Source organism: Nerophis ophidion, linkage group LG14, assembly GCF_033978795.1.
Source record: "Nerophis ophidion isolate RoL-2023_Sa linkage group LG14, RoL_Noph_v1.0, whole genome shotgun sequence".
Taxonomy (NCBI): Eukaryota; Metazoa; Chordata; class Actinopteri; order Syngnathiformes; family Syngnathidae; genus Nerophis; species Nerophis ophidion.
In genome coordinates, this window is record NC_084624.1 from 23,802,942 (window position 1) to 23,814,103 (window position 11,162).

At 38.1% G+C, this 11,162-nt stretch overlaps 1 long non-coding RNA gene across 2 annotated transcripts in view; it reads right to left on the minus strand.

The window, feature by feature from the left end:
* The window catches only part of LOC133568318 (uncharacterized), an 18,445-nt gene extending 10,007 nt beyond the window's left edge, over positions 1-8,438 (minus strand). For both annotated transcript variants that reach the window (XR_009809569.1, XR_009809570.1), the window contains exon 1: positions 8,306-8,438. This is a non-coding gene — a long non-coding RNA (uncharacterized LOC133568318). The remainder of the gene's footprint in view (positions 1-8,305) is intronic.
* Between the last annotated feature and the right edge of the window lie 2,724 nt (positions 8,439-11,162).

The window sequence follows — 11,162 nt, forward strand, 5'->3', positions numbered from 1 at the left end:
TTTTTTTCCCTTGTGTACTAATTGACTGAAAGCGTGATGACGTCACTTTATCGATGGGAAAATGTATTTTTTTAGAAAATATGATTTGCCAGAGCGGTTAGAAGACCCCGAGAGTAACAAGCGATAGAAAATGGATTGATGGATGGACTAGAAAAATGAGATTTATGAAAATGTAATAAAATAAAAAAATAATAATAATTAAAAAAAAAATAATATATATATATATATATATATATATATATATATATATTTATTTATTTATTTTACTTGGAAGTACCCGCTGGCTGGATTATGGACGTTGGCGGGCAAGTTCTGGCCCGCAGGCCATAGTTTGGGGACCCCTGTGATAGAATATACACTCAATGAAAGCTAACCTAGGCTATCCAAATTGCTATTATTAGATAACAACACCTAAAGGTAATTCATGCACATGTGTGATATAAGTACGTAATTACTTCAAATACGATTTGCTAGAGCGCTTAGGAGACCCCGAGGGTAACAAATGGTAATAAATGGATTCTGGATGGGCTAGAAAGGACATTTTGAAAAAATAATAATAAAGAAAATAATTTAAAAAAAGTTAATTAATAAACAAACTTTTTTTTAGTCGGGACTACCTGTGGCCTGGATTTTGGACACTGGCGGGCCGTATCTTTCCCACGGGACGTAGTTTGGGGACCAGTGAATTAGAATAATACATCATGTTGGATATAGAGAAGATACAAACCCTTTATTTATTGAATCACAAATACTGAAATTCAGCGATTTGAATTATGCACAAAGCAAACTAAAACCTGCTAGCCAAGAATGTACAAAAATTCTCCTCAACAAAAGAGGAGTAATATAACCTTAGAGGAAAATCTAATTTAAAACATTTGTACGCTCGTACAACACTTAAAACGTTTAGCATATCAGTAAGTGGAATTAAATGATAGAATGGATCAAGCAAATAAATCAACAAAGCACCAATATGATTCAGTTTAATAGACTGTTCAAACTACTAGTGTTCACAAAGTACACAGAACAAGAATTATGGTGAACATCGTGAACCCTTTTTTTTCTTTTTTGAGATAAAGATTATTTATGTATTTAATATTTGTTTGCTTACTATGGTACAGTATATTACTTATTTATTCACTATTATGTTACAGAGAACAAAGAGATGGGATAAAATTGCTGCGGTATGAAAAGGGGTAAGATTAAATAAGCTCCTACTCCTTTTCGAACTGTTGTAATGAAACAACTGGAAATATGTGATGCATTACGTTGTCATGTATTCATGTTCCAAATAACTGAAACTGAACTGAACTGAACATCCGCCCGCGACCTCAGACTGGATGAAACAGATGTGGAATGTACTCCGCCCCAAAGTCTCCCATCCGTGTGCATCCTTCTTTAGTGGAACACTTTGCAACATTTAGTCCACACGTGTCAAACTCAAGGCCCGGGGGCCAGATCTGGCCCGCCTAATTAATTGGTGTGGCCCTCGAAAGCGTGGAAATTATATGTGTAAATAAAGTACCTTACCTTTCCTAATCAATGTATTATAAAAATAAATGTACTGCGTACAATTACATATATCTACACTTTAATCATCTCTAATAGTAAAACAAAATATATCATCATACATTTCCAAACAATGTTATTGTTTTAAAAATGATAAATACTTAAATATCTGCTTGACTTCAACAAACATTTTTTTTTACAGTAAAATCCACTTTCAATGTTGAGTAATAATACACTATAAAAAACATCGACCGTAGATTTTACGGTATAAAAAACTTGCATGAATTTTAAGTTAAAAAAAACCAGTGGTACCGTTTTTCCATTCCATTAAATTTAATTCCATGTATTTTTCACTTTATATGCTGCAAAAAACAAACAAACCTGCAAATAGAACAATAAAACTGTGGCGACTGAGCTGCCAGTTTTATACAGTAAAGATTTGGTTTCGTACAGCGTATGTAAAAAAAGACAATTATACACATGTTTTATATATACACATTTATATTCATACTGTATGTTATTCACTGTTACAAGTGGCCATCTGAGGGCAGCCAAAACTGCAAAGCGGCCCTCAATGAAAACCACTTTGACACGCCTAGTTTCAGCCAGTTTTGCAGGATGAACTCCGAAAGTGAGTTTTGCCTCCACAGAAGGAAAATAGGAAAAAGTGCGATGATAACCATAGAAACAAAAAATGGAATGCAACACACTGTTGGAAAGCTGCTCAAATACTTAAATTGAATCATTCTTGGAATTCTTATTAATATTGACACTGTTGTTGAAATCATTCTTTTTTTGTGTGCCATGTTTATGTCTTCTCAATCGCTCTGTTGGTTGCTATTTGGAATGTTGATGGGCTGGGATTGGCATTATTGGTTATTTTGCTCGACTGATTATAATTTAAAAAAATGTAAAAACTAAATAAAATGTAATCATTAATGTTTTACGATACCCAGAAAGCCGCCGACATATAAAATGTATCATTAATATAATAATACCATGAACTAGATTTCAATGACAAGCACCTTTAACACATTATAACTCGGGTTGACAAAAATAGCGAGTTAACTCATGTGTTTAATCACAAAAAATGATCGTATTAGTCATGTAAAAATACAGATTAATCACGCATTTTACCCAGATGTTTACCTGAAAGGCAGCACGAGTGCATACATCCATGCAAAGATGAGTGAGGAGACTCCGACTGGTGAGCTCGCTGGTTCATTTCACTCCAAAATACACCATGACCGGACTTGAGATAAAACTATTATCAAGTTTGGAGAAAATATAATATGTGCATTCAAGTAACAAGTAAAAAATAATGTTCCTGTACAACATTCTGACAATAAAATTGCATTTGTGTCCAAATATTAGGCTGTTTTTTAAAGTACATTTCAATTATGCAGGCAAGTAATAACCTGTGATTAATCAAGATTAATCAAAATTCAAAAGTGTGATCAACCTGATTAAATAAAATGTATTGTTTGACAACACTAATCATAACATAAACGCATGCAATAGACCGACCACCACACTTATTCATTCAAGCAGTACCAAAGAAACGCCACTGGGGGTCAGAATTGCACTGCAAATACCTTCCGTCTTCCGAAGTAGTTTTAATTTTGTTTTATTTAGTATTCTTCTTATACTTGCATGTCATTTGTGAAATTACTTAAAAACGTTGCATGCCACATTCGTAACGATGTCATGGAAACAGACTCTAAGGCATCATAATAATAATAATAATGACAATACTGCGATGAGGTGGCGACTGGTCCAGGGTGTACCTCGCCTTCCGCCCGATTGTGGCTGAGATAGGCACCAGCGCCCCCCCCGCGCCCCAAAGGAAATAAGTGGTAGAAAATGGATGGATGGAATAATAACAATAATAATAATAATTCCCTTGACTGACTTGATTATTTCTAATTGTTTTGGGAAAAGTCAAGCAGGTTGACTTAAGACATTCCATTGCATTCAATGGTCGTGATTTTCTCCAACTGCAGGAATAAAATGGTTTCATTTTATTTTTGAATTCTTTTTACACTTGCTTGACAATTAAGAATGTTAAAATGCAACTGAAAACATCGCCGGCAGAGTTAATAAAGGTTTGTTTTTATTATGGCAAGGTTTGACTAAATGAATGCACTTCATGAAATAAAACAACCATCTTTAAGAGCTCCTACTGTATTTAATCAGCCTAAAACACTCCAACTTATCAGCATAAAGTGGAGAGTTTCTCATTAAAGGCAAAACACTTTTCCATGTCTTTATATCACGTTGCGTTCAATGCCCTGTTTAATGCAACGCTGCACTCAGCGTCTAGACCAGGCGTGTCAATCTCGTTTTCATGGAGGGTCATATGGCAGTTATGGCTGCCATCAAAGGGCCGCTTGTAACAGTGAATACTATTATTACATTCTTTAAAACTAAAATGTAAAAAAAAAATGTAGTGTATATTATTGGAAATGGAAAAACAGTACTGATGTTTTCATGGTAAAAAAAAAAGACAAAAATAAGGCAGCTCAGTTGCCAGAATTTTACTGTAAAATTTACATTTAATTTTTTTACCGTAAATAAAAAAACACTACAATTTTGCAGTAAAATGTTTGCACCTGAGCTGCCATTTAGTTTTTTGTTTCTCACCGCAAATCAACTACTGTAGATTTTTCGGTGTAATGCCAAAATGGCACCACAGTTTATTACAGTAAAAAAAAAGTACCGTTTTTTTTTTTCATTTCAGAGAAAAATGCTGTACCAATTTTACCATGAAATCTAATGCTACTTTTACACTGCAAAATTTGTAGGATAACTTGCTTTGAAATCATTATTATTAGTATTTATTTATATTTAAAAATGGTTTGAATGTTTGATAATACATTTTTGCATAATTAGACAATATTTAAGTTAATATAATATGCGATTACATGGAGTACATATTTTTTTCTCTCCCAAAATAGAAAGGATGAATACATTTAGTAAGAAAAGTTACAGTACTTTATTGATACATATTATTTCCTGGCTTTCGTGCCGCCAAATAAAATGAAGTAGCGGGCCACATCTGGCCCCCGGACCTTGAGTTTGACATCATTGGACTAAAGAATGCACTAAGCGTCTACAGCAGGGATGTCATTGGGGGCCACATGGCAGTTACATGTATGGCTGCCTTCAGAGGGCCACTTGTAACAGTGAATAATGTATGAATTTGCCAATATAATATACTTGTTTTAAGTAGACTGTCAATTTTACAGAAAAAACTTTACATTTACAACATTTTACTGTAAAATACTGTTTTACGGTAAATGGAAAAACAGTATGACTGTTCTTGGTTTTTTTTTTACGGAAAAAGATGGCCAGAGTTGCCAGAATTTTTGTGTTAAATTGACATTGTTTTTTTTCAACATTATCATGTTCATGGAAAAACTGAACAAGTTCCTTTTTCATTCTGGCAACTTAGCTGCCAGTTTTTCTACCGTTAAATACAAATGTAGCGTCTTTCCATTTCCAGGAATACACCGTTAAAAACAACAACCGTTGGTTTTACAGTCCAAAACTGGCAGCTCAGTCAACAGAATTTTACCGCAAAAAACAGTAGTAGTTTTTTCTCATTTCACAGTAATAGGCTGTAAAGAACAACGTAACATTTATTGTCATTTTTATTAATTGACAGGTAGTTTGCTGTAAAGTTAAGTATTTTCATTTAGACAAAAACATGTTTGGAATGTATGATAATATACTGTAATATTTGGTGCAATTTCAAACGGTACATGTATTTTTTCTGTCAAAATGGAAAAAAAACAATTACATTTAGTGGGAAAATATGAAGTACTTTATTGACACATATCATTTCCAGGTGTTTGTGGGCCAGATCTGGCCCCCGGGCCTTGAGTTTGACACTCGTGCTCTGGAACAACTTGCACCGTGATCTGGACTGTGTTGACACTTTTAAGAAACATTTGAAAACTTCTCTGTTTAGTAAAGCTTTTAGTTAATGCACCTTTTAACTATCATTTTCAATCCCTTTTGTATCCTTTTTATGATGTTGCCCCTGTTGTAGTGTTGTTCCAAAACCAAATATTTTGGTACCGGTACCAAAATGTATTTCGATACTTTTTGGTACTTTTCGAAATAAAAGGGACCACAAAAAAATTGCAGTATTGGCTTTATTTTAACAAAAAAATCTCAGTCAACAGAATGTTCACGCAAAAACTAGCAGTAGTTTTTTTCCATTTAGACTCAGACTTGGACAAACTTTATTGATCCGCAAGGGAAATTGTTCCGCACAGTAGCTCAGTTACAACGGATGGAAAGGGTAAGGATGGAGGATGGAAAGGATAATGCAGGTATAAAGTAGACTAAAAATGTACCAAAGTAGCAATATAAGTAGCAATATATTATTTTCAGTAATATTGCTTTTGATTGATTGATTGAGACTTGTATTAGTAGATTGCAAAGTACAGTACATATTCCGTACAATCGACCACTAAATGTTAACACCTGAATACATTTTTCAACTTGCTTAAGTCGGGGTCCATGTTCATCAATTCATGGTAAAGAAGGCTGTAAAGAAGACTGTAAAATGTATTGTCATTTTTATTAATTTGATGGGTAGTTTGCTGTAAAGTTGAATATTTTTATTTAAACAAAAATGTGGATTGGCAACACCAAATGGTCCCTAGTGTGTGAATGTGAGTGTGAATGTTGTCTGTCTATCTGTGTTGGCCCTGTGATGAGGTGGCGACTTGTCCAGGGTGTACGCTGCCTTCCGCCTGAATGCAGCTGATATAGGTTCCAGCGACCGCCCTTGACCCCAAAAGGGACAAGCGGTAGAAAATGCATGGATGTTTGGAAATATACTGTAATATTTGTTGCAATATTGGATACTATTCAAGTTGAAAAGGCATGCAATTTCAAGCAATACATATATTTTTTTTGAGAAATTTAAAAAAATAAATTACATTAAGTGAGAAAATATGAGGTACATCATGGACATACCGTATTTCCTTGAATTGCCGCAGGGCATATAACGTATTTTTTGGACTATAAGGAGCAACTTATGTGTGAAATTATTAACACATTACCGTAAAATATCAAATAATATTATTTAGCTCATTCACGTAAGAGACTAGACGTATAAGATTTCATGGGATTTATCAATTAGGAGTGACAGATTGTTTGGTAAACGTATAGCATGTTCTATATGTTATAGTTATTTGAATGACTCTTACCATAATATGTTACATTAACATACCAGGCACCTTCTCAGTTGGTTATTTATGCGTCATATAACGTACACTTATTCAGCCTGTTGTTCACTATTCTTTATTTTAAATTGCCTTTCAAATGTCTATTCTTGGTGTTGGGTTTTATCAAATAAATTTCCCCCAAAAATGCGACTTATACTCCAGTGCGACTTATATAAGTTTATTCCAGCAATTATTATGCATTTTCGGCGGGTGCGACTTATACTCTGGAGTGACTAATACTCCGAAAAATACAGTAGTATGCTCCTGCCTTGAATTACTGCCGGGTCAAACTCGCTTCGCAAAATAATTAGCGCATGCTTAGTATTCCCGCCTGGTCAAACTTGTGACGTCACGAGTGACACTTCTCCTGTCATCATTTTCAAAATGGAGGAGGCTGATTTCAATACCGGTATTTTGAAATCGCATAAAGGGAAGAAGATTAAAAGCTATTCAGTAGGATTTAAGGTCCAAGCTTACATAACACTCAAATATTTACTGATTGCCTTTGGTAAGTGCCGGAGTGAGAAAAGGTTTTAAAATAATTAGCACATGCTTACTTTTACCGCATGCCTTTGGTAAGCGCAGGAGTGAGAAGAGGTTTTAAATTAATTAACGCCCCGGCGGCAATTCAAGAAAATACGGTATATCATTTCCAGGTGTTTGCGGGTCAGATTAAATGACGTGGTGGGCCAGATTTGGCCCTCGGGCCTTGAGTTTGACACCCGTGGTCTAGACCTACTATATTCCAGGTGGCAGAATAATTTACGGAGACGGCCTCATTAACTGCACGCCACATTAGTGCTCAGAGACGTGCTTGCAGGAAAAAGCAGCAAATCATTGTCAACCCTCCCCAAAAAAAAGGGAAGCAGTTTCTACAGAAGATGATCTACCAAAGAGTGGACGCCCTGAAAATGGCAGTCGAGGCCATGTGAGACATTCACATGGGCAAAAGGACCACACTTTGTTATTTTTTTCATTTTTATTTTTGCAGAGGCGTTGTTGCGTTTAAAAAGCATAAATGAGGAATAGCAGCAGTGGTGTGTGTGTGTTGTTGTTTTTTTCCTGGGTTAAACACACACACACCATGCGTCATGGCGTGGTCGTGGACGGGGTGGTGGCTCTGAACGATGGCTGTCTGCTCTTCAGGTGCCTGTGTGCGTGCGTGTGTGTGTGCGTGTGTGTGTGCGTGTGTGTGTGCGTGTGTGTGTGTGTGTGTGATGTCGATACAATGACAGATGGCCCACACAAAGCCGGTGCGCATTGTTCAAGCTGCAAAAATAATAGCCACCGTTTATCAGCCTCTGCGCACATCCATTTTCTACCGCTTGTCCTTTTCGGTCCGCGGAGTGCAAATGACCGCAAGTTAAAACGGTTCGCAGAAACTTTACGTTATCAATGAAATAGGTCACTCGTGGACGCCTCTCAAAGAAACACCGGATAAGTTGGAGTTTCTAAAAGGTCACGCAGTTGTTATGAAAATAGTTTTTTTTTTTTTGAAGTATAATCCACGCATTCCGTTACAGTTTCCCCACATTTAAATGTCCACGCATACTCACGCCGGTGGTCCAACAAGCAGATGTCCACCGGTGACTATTCTCACTCCCCCTGCGTCCGGTCCCGGAGCAACTCCACACCGAATGAGAGCCGGTGACCGAAAATCCACGCCTGACGTCTGTTTCGGCAGCTAGCGAAAAGAGGGAGGATCATCCGGTTCGCACGGATCACCGGGAGGATCATGATTGGCTGCCGGCGACATAGCTTGACAGGATGCGCGTCTGCCATTGGACAGAGGCGGCCAAGTGGGCGGGGTTAGCTGCTACATTATTCAGGAGAAAAAGGGCGGGGAGGGAAGGAGGACACTCGGCGTTAGCATGCCTGCAGATGTCTGCAGACAATAGACTGTCTCTGTGGCACTTTCACACACTAACATCTCTAATGTTAACAACATGTGTTATCTCAATCAGCACTGTGGTTATTATAGACAAATCACAACGGTTACATATATGTTTCGAGTTGTATACCTTTTACAAATGCTCTGTAGACTAAGCCATTCAAATGACGTATTTATGAATAAATCAAGCAGTGGCATTAAAGGCCTACTGAAACTCACTACTACCCACCACCCAGTCTGATAGTTTATATATCAACGACGAAATATCAACATTGCAACACATGCCAATACGGCCTTTTTAGTTTACTAAATTACAATTTTAAATTTCCCGGGAGTTTCGTCTTCGAAATATCGTGTAATGATGACGTGTACGCAAGACGTCACGGGTTTTTAGGAAGTATGAGCGCTGTGCACACACACAGCTAAAAGTCGTCTGCTTTAACGGCATAATTATACAGTTTTTTGGACATCTGTGTTGCTGAATCTTTTGCAATTTGTTCAATTAATATTGGAGAAGTCACAGTGGAACGATGGAGTTTGGAAGCTTTAGCCTTTAGCCACACAAACACACGGTGATTCCTTGTTTAAAATTCACGGAGGTGAAACTTTACTATGGATCACAGCGAACATGGATCCCGACCGAATGTCAACCAGCAGGTTTCGGTGAGAAAATTGTGGTAAAAAGTCGCTTCTTACCGGAGATCAGCTGCCGTCGACTTCCCTGAGACGCTGCGCGTCAACACACCCGTGGACGTACACCTTCAACTATCAGGTACTGTTAAACTCACGAAAACACTAGCAACACAATAGAAAGATAAGGGATTTCCTAGAATTAACCTAGTAAATGTGTCTAAAAACATCTGAATCCGTCCCAATGCAATCGCGTTTTTTTTTTTTTTTCCTAGTCCGTCGCTATCAATATCTTCAAACACGAATCTTTCATCTTCGCTCAAATTAATGGGGAAATTGTCGTTTTCTCGGTCCGAATAGCTGTTTTTGTTGGAGGCTCCCATTAAAATCAATGTGAATATGTGAGGAGCCATCAACATGTGACATCATCGTCTGCGACTTCCGGTAGAGGCAGGACATTTCTCTGAACACCGAAAGTTGTAAACTTTATCGTGGATGTTCTCTACTCAATCCTTTCAGCAAAAATATGGCAATATCGCAAAATGATCAAGTATGACACATAGAATGGACCTGCTATCCCCGTTTAAATAAGAAAATCTCATTTCAGTAGGCCTTTAAGTACCTTTTACAAATGCTCTGTAGACGAAGCCATTCACATGACGTATTTATGAATAAATCAAGCAGTCGCATTAAAAGCATGAAATATCAAGTGTGTGTGTGTGTGTGTGTGTGTGTGTATGTGTGTGTGTGTGTGTGTGTGTGTGTGTGTGTATGTGTGTGTTCTTGTATTTCTACCCTTCTTGAGACATCAACAAGGAAAAGTACTTTCCATATAAAGTAAAGTACCAATGATTGTCACACACATACTTGATCACCCCCTGGGAGGTGAGGGGAGCAGTGGGCAGCAGCGGTGCCGCGCCCGGGAATCATTTATGGTGATTTAACCCCCAATTCCAACCCTTGATGCTGAGTGCCAAGCAGGGAGGTAATGGGTCCCATTTTCATAGCCTTTGGTATGACTCGGCCGGGATTTGAACTCACGACCTACCAATCTCAGGGCGGACACTCTAAGTCATATCAAAGACTATAAAAAAATGGAACCCATTGCCTTCCTGCTTGGCACTCAGCATCAAGGGTTAGAATTGGGGGTTAAATCACCATAAATGATTCCCGGGCGCGGCACCGCTGCTGCCCACTGCTCCCCTCACCTACCAGGGGATGATCAAGGGAATGGGTCAAATTTAGAGGATACATTTCACCACACCTAGTGTTTGTGTGACAATCATTGGTACTTTAACTTTAACTTTAGTGTGTCTGCCTCACAATACGAAGGTCCTGAGTAGGTTCAATCCCGGGCTCGAGATCTTTCTGTGTTGAGTTTGCATGTCCTCCCCGTGACTGCGTGGGTTCCCTCCGAGTACTCCGGCCTCCTCCCACCTCCAAAGACATGCACCTGCGGATAGGTTGATTGGCAACACTAAATTGGCCCGAGTGTGTGAATGTGAGTCTGAATGTTGTCTGTCTATCTGTGTTGGCCCTGCGATGAGGTGGCGACTTGTCTAGGGTGTACACCGCCTTCCGCCTGATTGTAGCTGAGATAGGCTCCAGTACCCCCCGCGACCCCGTAGGGAATAAGCGGGAGAGAATGGATGTATGGATGGATTTTAAGTGCTCCCCCTCTGGTCAACATATGAAATAACAAGTGTGTGTAAATAATTTGAAATGCACCCCCTCTGGCCAACATTAATAACCTGACTCTCGGCAGATCATTGTGGTTCGCTGAGCTCCACACAAGCATCTGGTTGGTTCTCAGTAGGAGATGTATTTCAGAATGTGGAGCCTTGTAAAAAAAAACATTGTATGTGATTGGATAAACTACTTGTCCGTTATCT